The sequence below is a fragment of the Schistocerca cancellata genome, chromosome 4 (genome assembly GCF_023864275.1).
Source record: "Schistocerca cancellata isolate TAMUIC-IGC-003103 chromosome 4, iqSchCanc2.1, whole genome shotgun sequence".
In the NCBI taxonomy this organism is placed as follows: Eukaryota; Metazoa; Arthropoda; class Insecta; order Orthoptera; family Acrididae; genus Schistocerca; species Schistocerca cancellata.
In genome coordinates, this window is record NC_064629.1 from 501,430,490 (window position 1) to 501,444,300 (window position 13,811).

Consider the following 13,811-nt stretch of genomic DNA (forward strand, 5'->3'; position numbering starts at 1 on the left):
TTCCAGGGGCAGATGTGGACTCTGACCACAATCTACTGGTTATGAACTGTAGATTAAAACTGAAGAAACTGCACAAAGGTGGGAATTTATGGAGATGGGACCTGGATAAACTGACTAAACCAGAGGTTCTACAGAGTTTCAGGGAGAGCATAAGGGAACAATTGACAGGAATGGGGGAAAGAAATACAGTAGAAGATGAATGGGTAGCTCTGAGAGATGAAGTAGTGAAAGCAACAGAGGATCAAGTAGGTAAAAAGACGAGGGCTAGTAGAAATCCTTGGGTAACAGAAGAAATATTGAATTTAATTGATGAAAGGAGAAAATATAAAAACGCAGTAAATGAAGCAGGCAAAAGGGCATACAAACGTCTCAAAAATGAGATCGACAGGAAGTGCAAAAATGGCTAAGCAGGGATGGCTAGAGGACAAATGTAAGGATGTAGAGGCTTATCTCACTAGGGGTAAGATAGATACTGCCTAAAGGAAAATTAAAGAGATCTTTGGAGAAAAGAGAGCCACTTGTGTGAATATCAAAAGTTCAGATGGAAATCCAGTTCTAAGCAAAGAAGGGAAAGCAGAAATGTGGAAGGAGTATATAGAGGGTCTATACAAGGGCGATGTACTTGAGGACAATACTATGGAAATGGAAGAGGATGTAGATGAAGATGAAATGGGAGATACGATACTGCGTGAAGAGTTTGACAGAGCACTGAAAGACCTGAGTCGAAACAAGGCCCCGGGAGTAGACAACATTCCATTGGAACTACTGACGGCCTTGGGAGAGCCAGTCCTGACAAAACTCTACCATCTGGTGAGCAAGATGTATGAGACAGGCGAGATACCCTCAGACTTCAAGAAGAATGTAGTAGTTCCAATCCCAAAGAAGGCAGGTGTTGACAGATGTGAAAATTAGCGAACTGTCAGTTTAATAAGTCACAGCTGCAAAATACTAACGCGAATTCATTACAGACGAATGGGAAAACTGGTAGAAGCCGACCTCGGGGAAGATCAGTTAGGATTCCGTAGAGTTGTTGGAACACGTGAGGCAATACTGACCCTACGACTTATCTTAGAAAATAGATTAAGGAAAGGCAAACCTACATTTCTAGCATTTGTAGACATAGAGAAAGCTTTTGACAATGTTGACTGGAACACTCTCTTTCAAATTCTAAAGGTGGCAGGAGTAAAATACAGGGAGCGAAAGGCTATTTACAATATGTACAGAAACCAGATGGCGGTTATAAGAGTCGAGGGACATGAAAGGGAAGCAGCGGTTGGGAAGGGAGTGAGGCAGGGTTGTAGCCTGTCCCAGATGTTATTCAACCTGCATATTGAGCAAGCAGTAAAGGAAACAAAAGAAAAATTCGGAGTAGGTATTAAAGTCCATAGAGAAGAAATAAAAACGTTGAGGTTCGCCGATGAGATTGTAATTCTGTCAGAGACTGCAAAGGACTTGGAAGAACAGTGAACGGAATTGACAGTGTCTTGAAAGGAGGATATAAGATGAACATCAAAAAAAGCAAACGAGGATAATGGAATGTAGTCGAATTAAGTCGGGTGATGCTGAGGGAATTAGATTAGGAAATGAGACACTTAAAGTAGTAAAGGAGTTTTGCTGTTTTGGGAGCAAAATAACTGATGATTGTCGAAGTAGAGAGGATATAAAATGTAGGCTGGCAATGGCAAGGAAAGCGTTTCTGAAGAAGAGAAATTTGTTAACATCGTGTATAGATTTAAGTGTCAGGAATTCGTTTCTGAAAGTATTTGTATGGATTGTAACCATGTATGGAAGTGAAACATGGACGATAAATAGTTTGGACAAGAAGAGAATAGAAGCTTTCGAAATGTGGTGCTACAGAAGAATGTTGAAGATTAGATGGGTAGATCACATAACTAATGAGGAGGTATTGAATAGGATTGGGGAGAAGAGGAGTTTGTGGCACAACTTGACAAGAAGAAGGGACCGGTTGGTAGGAAATGTTCTGAGGCATCAAGGGATCACAAATTTAGCATTGGAGGGCAGCGTGGAGGGTAAAAATTGTAGAAAAAGACCAAGAGATGAATACACTAAGCAGATTCAGAAGGATGTAGGTTGCAGTAAGTACTGGGAGATGAAGAAGCTTGCACAGGATAGAGTAGTATGGAGAGCTGCATCAAACCAGTCTCAGGACTGAAGACAACAACAACAACAACATAAAGTTACTGAAAGGAGCAGTGCAGTGAAAAGCTTGGTCAGTGGAATAAAATAAAGACAGTTTACTGAACGTGTTCAAAATACCAGATGTTTAAGTGGCTGTCATTTCAGAGATAATTCCTCACTTCTAGATGTAATCTTAAAATATCAATTCGTTTAAATATGTTGTTGATCTTTCCCTGTCACCACTGTTCCTTAAATTTAAAGTAAGAGAAGACTTTAGACATTGCATCTAAAATGTCTCTTGGACTACTACAATGACAATCAGTAGGACCTCACACTATCAAAGACACAACTGATAGCACGGATCTGTGGAACAAAGAATTTGGGAACAATGCAGGAAACGGACCCACATTGCCAAATACTACTTTACCAATCATTTAAGGTATCACCCTCAAAAAGACCATCCCTATGAAAAGTCACTGTGATAATTTTAAAAAAAAAGCCCAGATGAGAAACAAATTATTCAGTTCTCCATGGACAAATTCCAAAATTATGTGGAGTTCAGATCTTACGCAGTAGTATTCTGCAACTCAGTATGGTTTCCAGGTGTGGACTCGCTTCATCCAGGCGTAGGAGTTTGATATTCCACTAAACAACACATGCACACTTATCATCACCAGTTGTCTTAAATTAACCTCAGTTCTAAAACGTTATTTCTTAGCTTCAATTGCTCCATCAAACGTCAGTAGAAAAAATAGGTATCGAGGTAGAATGTCTATAGGATAGCAAACATCATTTAATGTATACGTTTACTCTGGATGACGATTTCGGTGAAGAGTTTTATGAAGGGTACTAAAGACCTCATACAGTAATAGAAATCTTCTGTAAACGAATGCAAACCAGCTTCCAGCATCATGAACTGGAGGATGAACTCTCCTGCAGAAATTGTTGTGGAACATGGACTTGTATGGGCTGTCTGGAGAATATTTAACAGACAGATCTGGATACCTACAGCCAGTCCGCCTGCTTAGCTGAGTGGTTACGTGTTTGCCTCCTAAGCAGCGTCGACTTGGATAAGACTTAACATTCGGCGGCCGAAATACCCCGGAGGGGTCTCCCGACTAAAGATGCCATACGCTATTTCATTTTAACTAAATCCAATTTAGCTAGATGGGGAACAACACAAGTTGTGACTCCCCTCTGTTAACGCAGAAAATTCAGTCAACGTCGTATATGTCTACTTGCACTCAAAATCAGGTGCAGTACGGCACACCTGACAGCTACACGGTCAAAATACCACTATAACAAATTTATAATGTTGTTGCTGTTTATTCATTATTGAAAGTTTAAAATTAGATTCTCTTTTAAATTAACCACAGTTGCCTCTTTGAGCTATAACGTGTATTGCTCTTGGCACGATATAACATGTTTAACGTCCCGTCGACAGCTAGGTCATTAGGGACGGAGCACAAACTCGGATTAGGAAAGGATGGGGAAGGAAATCGGCCGTGCCATATCCGAAGAAATCGTCCCTGAATTTACCTTAAGCGATTTAGGGAAAACATGGAAAACCTAAATCTGGACGGCCGGACGTGGATTTGAACCGTCGTCCTCCCGAAGAAGAGTCCAGTGTCACACGAAATATGAGGGACAGTCAAACGAAATCCTCACACCCGCCACAACGGAACCATGTGATGGTTCCATTATCGGCCGCTGACGGATCCACCATCGCACCCACTCTTGCATTTCGTCATCCGACTGAAAAAGGCGTCCACGGATGTCTTTCTTCAGGTCGAAATGATGTGAAAATTGACACGGTGAGAGATCTGGGCTATACGGAGGATGCTACAGTGTGTCCCAACCAAATCTTTGAAGCGTAGGCCTCCTCCAATTATCAGTACGGGTACGGGCGTTATCGTGCAACGGGATGATGTCTGACAGCATTCACACAGCCGGAGGCAAACAGCGAACCCAACAGTGGAAACATCCTACATTCCCCCGTCAAAGAAATCCGTAGCTGTTCACACAAGTTCTGGTAAGGTCACGATGTCTTTCTCCTTCGATTACAGGGGTCCTGTGATCGTCCAGTTTCTCTAGTGTGGAACCACAATTAAAGCGCACCGCTGTGAAGACACTTAGCAGAAATTGTAGCTTGTCATAATGTCAAAACGACAAGAAATGGTGTCAAACAGAAGCACGCCTCCACACAGATAATCGGACGAAGGCTACGCTTCAGCGATACAGCCCAGATTTTCACACCTGTGGCGACCTATAAAAAGACATGCGTGGAGGTCGACTTCAGTCGATGACGAAGTGCAAGAGTGGGTTCGGTTGTGGATCCGTAAGCTCTGAGCACTATGGGACTTAACATCTGTGGTCATCAGTTCCCTGGAACTTTGAACTACTTAAACTAACTAACCTAAGGACATCACACACATCCATGCCCGAGGCAGGATTCGAACCTGCGACCGTAGCGGATCCGTAAGCGGTCGATCGCGTTCTACAAAACAGGAATTGATCGTCTCATCTCCTAGTTGGATAAATGTCTCATTTCTTAATTGAACCAGTTCATGGTGCCGTTGTGGTGGGTGTTCGGTTTCAATTTGACTGCTCCTTATAAATAAACAAATAAATACGTGAAACTTTATTCAGTAAAATTGGACGGATGAAGCGCTATCTTGATATAGCACGAATTCATACAACTTAACTTTAACATCTTTTCCGAAATATTTGACTAGACGGGAATGAACTTAATTGTTGTACGACTGCTACACGCCATTTATTAGAAACTAGTTACTTACACAAGACTTACTCCATATGATAATTGTATCGTTGCAGCACAAGTAACTACTTCCACATATTTTAAAGCCATAATTGAGTGTTAGCTATTCCGCACATAGCCAAAGCAGTTGTGCAGTCTGTAAATATTTCAACAGGAGACCCTTACAAGTGTGCCAGTAGCGTGTAGTAGCTGACACAGGAAGTTCAGTATATTTCAAGATGTAGTATGAGGCATTCGTTGATAGACTCAGGCAGTGCTGTTACGTAGTTGCACAGTAGTCGCCTGGGATGAACACAACACCATACCACATCCACAGTCTATGGAAGGCTTGTCAGTATGGTCAGCCCACCTCAGCCCAGATGATTAAAGATAGAGTCGCTGATGCATCCACGACATCGCCAACAGATTATGACAGAATTACTCCACACTTTCCTTCCAAATGTGGAACGTAAAAGGATGACGGACTTACAGTTACCATCTGTTGCATTACGGAAGGTGGGAAACGGAAAACGTTCTATCAGCTAGACGTCCTCCACAGATTCTCTTTCGGATTCTCCTGAGGCATCTTCAAAGTCATCTGAAGATAGTGGAGAAGCAGCTACGTCTCTATTGCTACAGAAACAATTTTGAAGGCTATAGGCTGGTGACGGTGATGACGGTGGCACTTGCTGAACATGAATAAAGTGATGGTGCTGGCTTCGGAGGAACGGTGTTCTTCAGGAGCCTCGTCGTGACAAACGAGTTCCGAGTAGAGGCAAGCGCTGATGGGTGTGAAAGTAGGTTATACGGCGGCGGTGATGGCGTAGGTAGCGCTGCCCGATGGAACAGTGGCATAGACGAAGTAGCCTAGTGTTGAGGGTCGAATGATTAGAGCGATTAAATTAGTTAAAGGTAGGAGTTTTACAGTAATGAAGTTAGTTAAAACGTGAAGGAATATTGGGAGCAACATGTCGCATGTGTGCTACATTCTGTGGCACAGCTCAATGATATGGTATCGCGACGCAAGGGGGTCGGCGGGGAGCCGAGTTAAGCAGCACGAAGGAGAACACTGTGTCACCGACTAGTGGAGGACGTGACAAGAAGCAGCTCGCCTCACGCCAGGGTGTTAAAATCGAGGGGGGTAATCGGATCAGTTACGCCAGCCGAGCAACACCAGAATATTCTACCGACCTACTGGGGAGGCAGAACCGCAAACATCAGCTGCAGAAAGCCGTATTTAGGGACCGGCAGCCAGTTCGTCATCATTGACTGTCATGAGGCGTTGTAGAGACGCAGAGCCAGCGCCGCCGCCAGTTCGTAGTCGTTACTGTCGTTCCAGTCATCATAATAGTCACCATCGTAATGTAGATCGTCGCTTAGGAGGAACCAGAGTGACATATTGCAGTTGATGAATAAATATGGTTATTCCGTCATCAGGAGCCACCTATGGACACACCCCCACCATCCTATTCCTCGCTCCCAGCAGAGAACCCACGTTCGAATCTGGCGACAGGCAGTGGAGTCCCATGCCTGTTCCACTGGTGTTAGGAAGATTGCTGAGGTATCGTGGAGGACGGACATCACGCATCATGGATTTAGGCGTCAGTAGTATGGAGCACCAACAGCGACGGTCTGACACGCAGCAAAGGAAGTAAGTGGCGATATCAGTTATTTTGGTTTCGAGCCTGTTGGGTTGCCCCTCTTCCTGTCTTTTACCTAGATCATTTTTGTATTCTTCGGGTATACTTCTCTCTCTATTAAATTGTAGTCATGGCGAAGGAACTTCAGCCATTGAGGTCATTGAGCAAATTACGGATCAGGAACGCAGTCAACAAATGGACGTTTTGAAAGGTTGCTTTTTTGCCAGAAAACATTAAAAGCACGTGGTAGTAAAGTAAGAAAAAGGTAAAGAACGCAAAACTTAATGAACTGGAACATGCATAACGGTAGACAAAAATGTTCTTCGCTTTTTTCCAACTCAACGGATTGGCACACACATTCTGACAAGTGGTTAATATGCTCAGTATGGGGTGTGACCAGGTCTGGCACCAATACAGGCTTGAAAACGTCGGGAAATGCTGTGAATGATGTCATCAATCTCATGTTGAGGCTATAACGCCCATTCTCCTTGCACTGCTGCTCGCAAGTCTTGGAGAGTGGTTGGTGAATGTTGACGTGATGCGACCCGTCTCCCTAGGGCATCCCAGATGTGATCAATGGGATTCAAATCGGGAGAGCGAGCAGGCCACGCAATGCGTGCAACATCTTCCGTTTCCAAAAAAACATCAATGACCGTGCTCTACGAGGTCGAGCATTATCGTCCATCAGTACGAAGTCTGGGACCACAGCACCTCACAACAACCACGCATGGGATCCCCAAGATCTCCTCACGTTACCTGACAGCAGTAAAACCTGCTGATTCATGCGTACAATTTCATGAAGAGGCATTCGAGTGGTTAACGTAATATATGCGCACACCATTAGGGATCCTCCTCGATATCGGTCTCTTTTCACAATGTTTGAGTCACGAAATCGTGTTCCACTCTCGAGACCAAATCGGGACTCGTCTGTGAAAAAAACATTGGCCCACCATTCTATCGTCCAGGCGGCATGTTGACGGCTGCAATCTAGACGTTCCCTTCTGTGAAGACACGCCAGAGGTAAACAGACAGCAGATCTCCAACAATAAAGGCCACTCTGCTGAAGCCTTCTGCACACCGTTTGCCTTCATAACACACGTCCAGGAGATGCTGCGAGTAGAGAGACCAGTCGCAGGGCAGTTGTAATGCGGTACAGTCGTGTCCTTACGATCAAATAACGGCCCTCCCTTTCTGATGTCACACGTGGTCGGCCCTGTCATTGTCTCTGAGCTACAGTTTCGGTTTCTATAAACTGTCACCTCATCCGAGAAACAACAGAACGGTTCACATCAAACCATCGGACCACATCAGTTCGTGACTCTCCGGCTTCCATTCTTCTTATGGCTCCCCACAGTAGGGAGTCTACAGGTGTATTCTCTTTGCCATACTGCACCGTCTGTGACTGTGTACTCAGCGATTGTGGATACCCCGCTTGATTGAAGCCCTGACGTCATTGCTGGTGTGGTTGTCCACTGATCCGAATGCCATCTTCCGTGCAGAACACGACCGTAACGCTCACCTGTTGACAGTTTGTATAATTATATCGTGAATTAGACACAGGACGGGAAAATAGCAGTTTGTTGCTTTAATTTTGGACACCAGTGTAGATAAATTACAGAGATGGGTAACTGAGCTCAGAGCAGCGAAGGGGGAACAATTACATTCCAAACTACCCACCCAGGATGGCGCTGCTGCGGGACTGGTTACTCCGTTTTGAGGAAAACAAGGGGAAGATGTTTCTATCTTTTTTGACAAGTTGGCTACAGCCGTCAAATTGAGGGGATGGAGTAAGGATCATTTATTACATGTTGCTGGATTAAAGCTAACGGGTGATGCTAAAGCAAATTTTATGTGTAATGAAAGTCTGAGGAAGGCTAAAACATTTGAGGAATTTCGGGAAGGGTTAATAGAGAGTTATCGGAAGAAGAACATGGCGAGATACTGTCGCGAACAGCTTACTAATATTCTTCATAAGCTGGATGAATCGACTGAAAGTTTCGCCGACCGTATTCGTAAAATCAATGTAAGTACCTATGAGCGCGGTAATTTTGCGTGAAGCAGGGCAGAGGGCTCTTGAAGCACCTTTGAAGGGGTTACAACCGGAAATGTCAAGAACGGTTCGTTTTGGATTTCCTAAATATTTGAGTGAATCAATGGATATTATATTATTATTAGAGAAAATTGAGTCATTGGATAGGTAACGTGAAGTCGGACAGTGTCTGGTACGTACATAAATTGTTTTCAGTGTGGACGAGAGGGTCATATACAAAGAGATTGCAGACGGCAAAATTGCAAATATTGTAAGAAATCTATTCACACGGATCGTCAATGCCGTAACAGGAACCAGCAACAACGACAGTTTCAATGCGGAGTAGATCTTACGGGCAGCAGTTAAACCGGCGCAGGGCGGGTTGCCCAATATGCTGCCCTCCCAGAAAGAATCAGCGCATGTACAAAAGCAGTGGGAGAAATTTGTCTGACCGGCTATCTGGGGTATAAATTATGTAACATGTTAATGGATACCGGTTCTCAGGTATTAGTTGCAAGTAAGCGAGGATTTCATGCAAATAGGTTAAGTGCACCACGCTGGACATTAAGTGGCGTAGGTGGAGGACGTGTAAATTCACTCGGTGCTAGAGTGTTGAAGTTCCGAGTGGGAGAGGTTAACTGGCAAGTGGACGCAGAAGTTCTTCCCGTGGTTAGCGGTACGTATGATGTTGTTCTCAGACTCGATTTCCTGCTTGCACGTCGCACCATAATTGACCTGGAACGGCATACGGTAGAACTGGATGGAACATTGTTTCAACTAGACTATGCAGCTGGAATACCTTCACTGTCACAAGGTCAATCCCATGGCCAGGGGAAATCAATTAAACGGTGTAAAGGTCCCTTAAGGTCAATTTGCGGGATCGGACACTGAAAGGTATAGGAATGGTAGTCTGGACTGATGTTGGTATTGACCTGCCAGTGAATTAGTTGAGTATCGTTGAACCTTTGGTGGCCATCGAAGTACAAGATCTACTAGATCTCGTTAGTTGTATTATACAATGTAGCGTGCCCTACGTTTGGGAGGTAGACGGCACGAGGTTAGTGCCTGTCAGTATTGACAATTTTGCCATGAGGAAGTAATGTTGTTGCAGGGTACCTTGGTTGCGAATTTTTAAGTGTTACATAATGATAAAGTAGACCGTGGTTACAAAATGTCAGGAGTGTCTGTTTACTTTTTAGCTCTAAGGAGTAAGGTAACACAGGATAGAGCATTAGTGGAAAAAATATTGAGTGAGCACGTGGAATTATTTAACTCGTCACGTCCATTACCCACAACACCGATTGTTCAGCACCAAATTCCTACCGGAGGTGAAGCACACGTCTACAAAGGAACGTATCGAGTTCCAAGGCTCAAAATGGCTCTGAGCGCTATGGGACTTCGCATCTGAGGTCATCAGTCCCATAGAAATTAGAACAACTTAAACCTAACTAACCTAAGGGCATCACACACATCCATGCCCGAGGCAGGATTCGAACCTGCGACCGTAGCCGTCGTGCGGTTCCGGACTGAAGCGCCTAGAGCCGCTCGGCCACTGCGGCCGGCTCAAGTTCCAAGGCATTTACGCCAGATTATGGAAGAGTTTATAGGTCAGCAACTTAGATATGACATCATAGAACATAGTTGTGGTCCCTGGTCTGGTCCCATTGTAATTATAAGCAAAAAGTCACCAGATGGCGGGTGGCAAAGCATATCATTTCTGTTGTGACTACCAGCTCCTCAGCCAGAAAACAGTATCAGATACATATCCTATGCCTAACATAACAGAGTCATTTGACAACTTGGGTCAGTGTCAGGACTTCACAACATTGAATTTGAGCAGTGGTTACCAACAGTTGGAAGTGACCGACTGATAACTGCATTCTCAATGCCGACTCGACACTTTCAGTTAGCTGCATGCCTTTTTGACTTAAAAACGCCCCTGCAACTTTTCAGCAATTTTTGGATAGTGTGTTGCATGGATTAAAACCTAAACAATGCATGGTGTACCTGAATGACATAATCATGTATTCAAGGGATATTCCAGAATATGTGGAGTGGATGAGCGGAGTGTTTGATAGACTGCACGCAGCACAGTTAACTTTGAGTTTAGAGAAAAGTCATTTTGTATTGCAAGAAGTTCAGTATTTGGGTTACCTTACAGGGCAGGATGGAATTCGTACGGATCAAAAGCTAGTTGACATGGCCATGCGCCGACCGGAGTGGCCCAGCGGCTCTAGGCACTACAGTTTGGAACCGCGGGACCGTGATGGTCGCAGGTTCGAGCCATTTGAACCATTTTGAACATGGCCAAGCACGCTGACATGTACTACACTGAGTTAGCTGCTGCTGCCTGAAGACCTTCGCTGGCCACTGCTGCGACGCCATCAGCCTCTGTATGAGGGTCTAGCTGAATAATGTAAGTTATTGCTAACTGAGCTCTTCTGATTTCACAACTCTTGGGGACCTGGTAGTATGTAACCTATCAACCTGCACACATCATTATATAAAGATCATCCTAGCGGTAATGGTAACCACACTCCAGCTGTATTATTCCCTATATGAAGTAATGAAGAAACTTAAGCCATTCTGGTAGATGCCCCATTTTCTCTAAATGTTTTCTGCAGATTGAAAGTAGGGCACCCTCGTTTCACCATACTATGAGGATGCGAGTGACCTTGAGAAGTGATCAGATACTGAATTCCATTGTGTCTTCTGACATCAGTAGCACGCTTAACCAACGTGAGCAGCTTACACACAGAGCCTTTCACGTACGCCAACGCAAATTCATTACTAGCTACAACATTGTTGCATTATTTGTCGACAGCCATATAGAGTGTTGATTTCAGTGCAGTCTTGAGGAGAGGGAAACTATGGTGGTAAAATAATTTGATACCTTTCTGTCACAAATGTTTCACATGGTGTGATATCTAAGCTGTTTAAGGATTAAAACACAAATATTAATTATATGTCTGTAAGAAAGTGTGTACTTCCTTTGTACTCAAAATCCGTTGTAGATTGAAAATTGCTTTCAAATGCGTTATATGTACCATAATGACATCATTAAAAATAAAAATTGTGGCTCAAAAAATTAATGTAGACAAATTACTCGTATATTTAAGACCTATAGCTCGCAGATCAAATGCTCTTGGAGAATAGTGTAAATTCTAACAATATCCATGTTGAGGTTATGTGACCATGTTTGCTTTCAAATCAATATTTTTTGGAAAAGTATTCTGTCTTGAGTAAACACAAATTTCTTCTTTTTTCCACTCGCACGTGGTTCAGTAAGGTGCAGGGGCCGGGGGTCACTCTGTACTGTTGTGAGTTGCAGTGGTGCAATGTGGAATGGGTTGATGCCTGTTGGACGCCCCTGAAGGCATTAATAAAACGTCATTGACACTCTAGAGTTTATTGGTGCTAAATACAAGATTTTCTTCATTCACAGCTGCCACCAGAAACAGCAGTCAGAAGTGCCACTCGTCATCCCCGTATGCGCCGCACCGTCTCGGTCGCTGCAGAAGTGGACGCAATGATCGTCCAGCGAGGTCAAGAGGCTCTCGTCACGGCTTGGCCGGTGTTTTCGCACCAACAGCTTGGGAAGTGGATAATAAGGGCGGTCTCACTGACATCACAGACGAAGGCTCAATAAGCGTCTACCGGCTCTGCACGTGTGCAACGAGGGGCTGAGAACACGCTGTGACCTTCGACGGGAATAAGTACTGCATCGTCGAACTACGTAGATGGCAGCCTCGGCAGGCCCCCGACCCCCCACCCCCACCACTCAATGATGAACACTGTTGACCGCATCCTGGAGGTCCCTCGACCCGCCAGTTAAACCACCAGACGGCCAGCTGGTTGAAGTCGCCCACAGCTTCCCAGCAGTCTGGACTCGAACGGCAGCGCGGTTTGCAGTGGGAGTGTCCTCTAGGTAGAACGTGCTGTTCCATTAGAGACTGAAGATGGTCTCGACGATCAGAGTATATACCAACATAGGTCCCTCCTCAAGGCCAGCTGGCTGCAGACTTAGTATATTGAGTCAGCATACTAAATAGTTACCCTTATTTCTAAGTTGCACCATATTTTCCCCCTCTACAACACTATGACGCATTCTCCTCTCTTTATGATACAATTCTGCTGAAATGACAATTTGGACACTCAAATCTTATAGTTATAGCAGTTACTTTCTTGTGCCCGCATCACAAGAAACTTTAGTAGTCCTTACTTATTGTGATTCTGCCTTACTACTAACCTATTTTGTTTCCTTCTTGTGTTACCAGGGGAAGACTACTAAAATTCTACTCAACAGCGAAGTCTGTTTTTCAGAGCGTTCTGCTCTCCCCTCCTTTAACAAATCCATATTAGATTTGAGTGCGGGTATTCCTGAAACAATCCTAACAAACTTTTACAGAAAGTTTACAGTGAATATTTTAGTTTTCCTCTTTGCTCCAGTTGAGCTCGAGCCCAAAGTTGCTCTGTTTATTCAGATTACTCCTCAGAGATTAGCTCACAGATCGACTTATCTTACTTTTATTTACTTTTTCGAAGTCATTACTTACTTACTCATACAATACCTTCTCATAACATAGTCCCCAAACACTGAAGTGTAGATAACTTACTCGTCACTTAATTAGCAGACTATTACTTTCACTCTCAGTTAATTACTCCTTATTCACAAATGATAAATGAATCATTTTGTCCCGTTTCTACACATAGACTTTACTCCACTAAATCATCATGTCGAATATATTAAAATAAAATTATGAAACTTCTTCCTCAGCAAGTCCTTCCATGGCAAATGGTTTCATCTATTATGCTTACTTTCAACATTTTTCTTTGCCTATCACTTGGTAATGTAATCCACTGTATTGGCACACCGTCTGGAAATTTGTCTTTGGAACAAAAGTTTCCCTTACGTTTTCTCAAAACCCATATTCATAATACAATGCGTACACACGATGCTTACGGTACTACCACATACAACACATTGATCGGTAGTTCCAATTATTTCCAATACTTCGAAACTAGTTACAGGTCGACTACATCTTGAAATGCCCGGCTTTCTTCTACCATGTCTTTTCAAACCCAACCTACTTGTGCGCTTCGCACTTTATCTTGTACACTGAATCTTATTGGTGCAATATGTAGTTTAGGTGGTCCTGTTTTCACAATAATACTGTCTTTCGACTATGTAAGTCCTGTAACTGTCACCTTTGGCTCAAAGAATATCTCCCTGGGTTTGAATGTG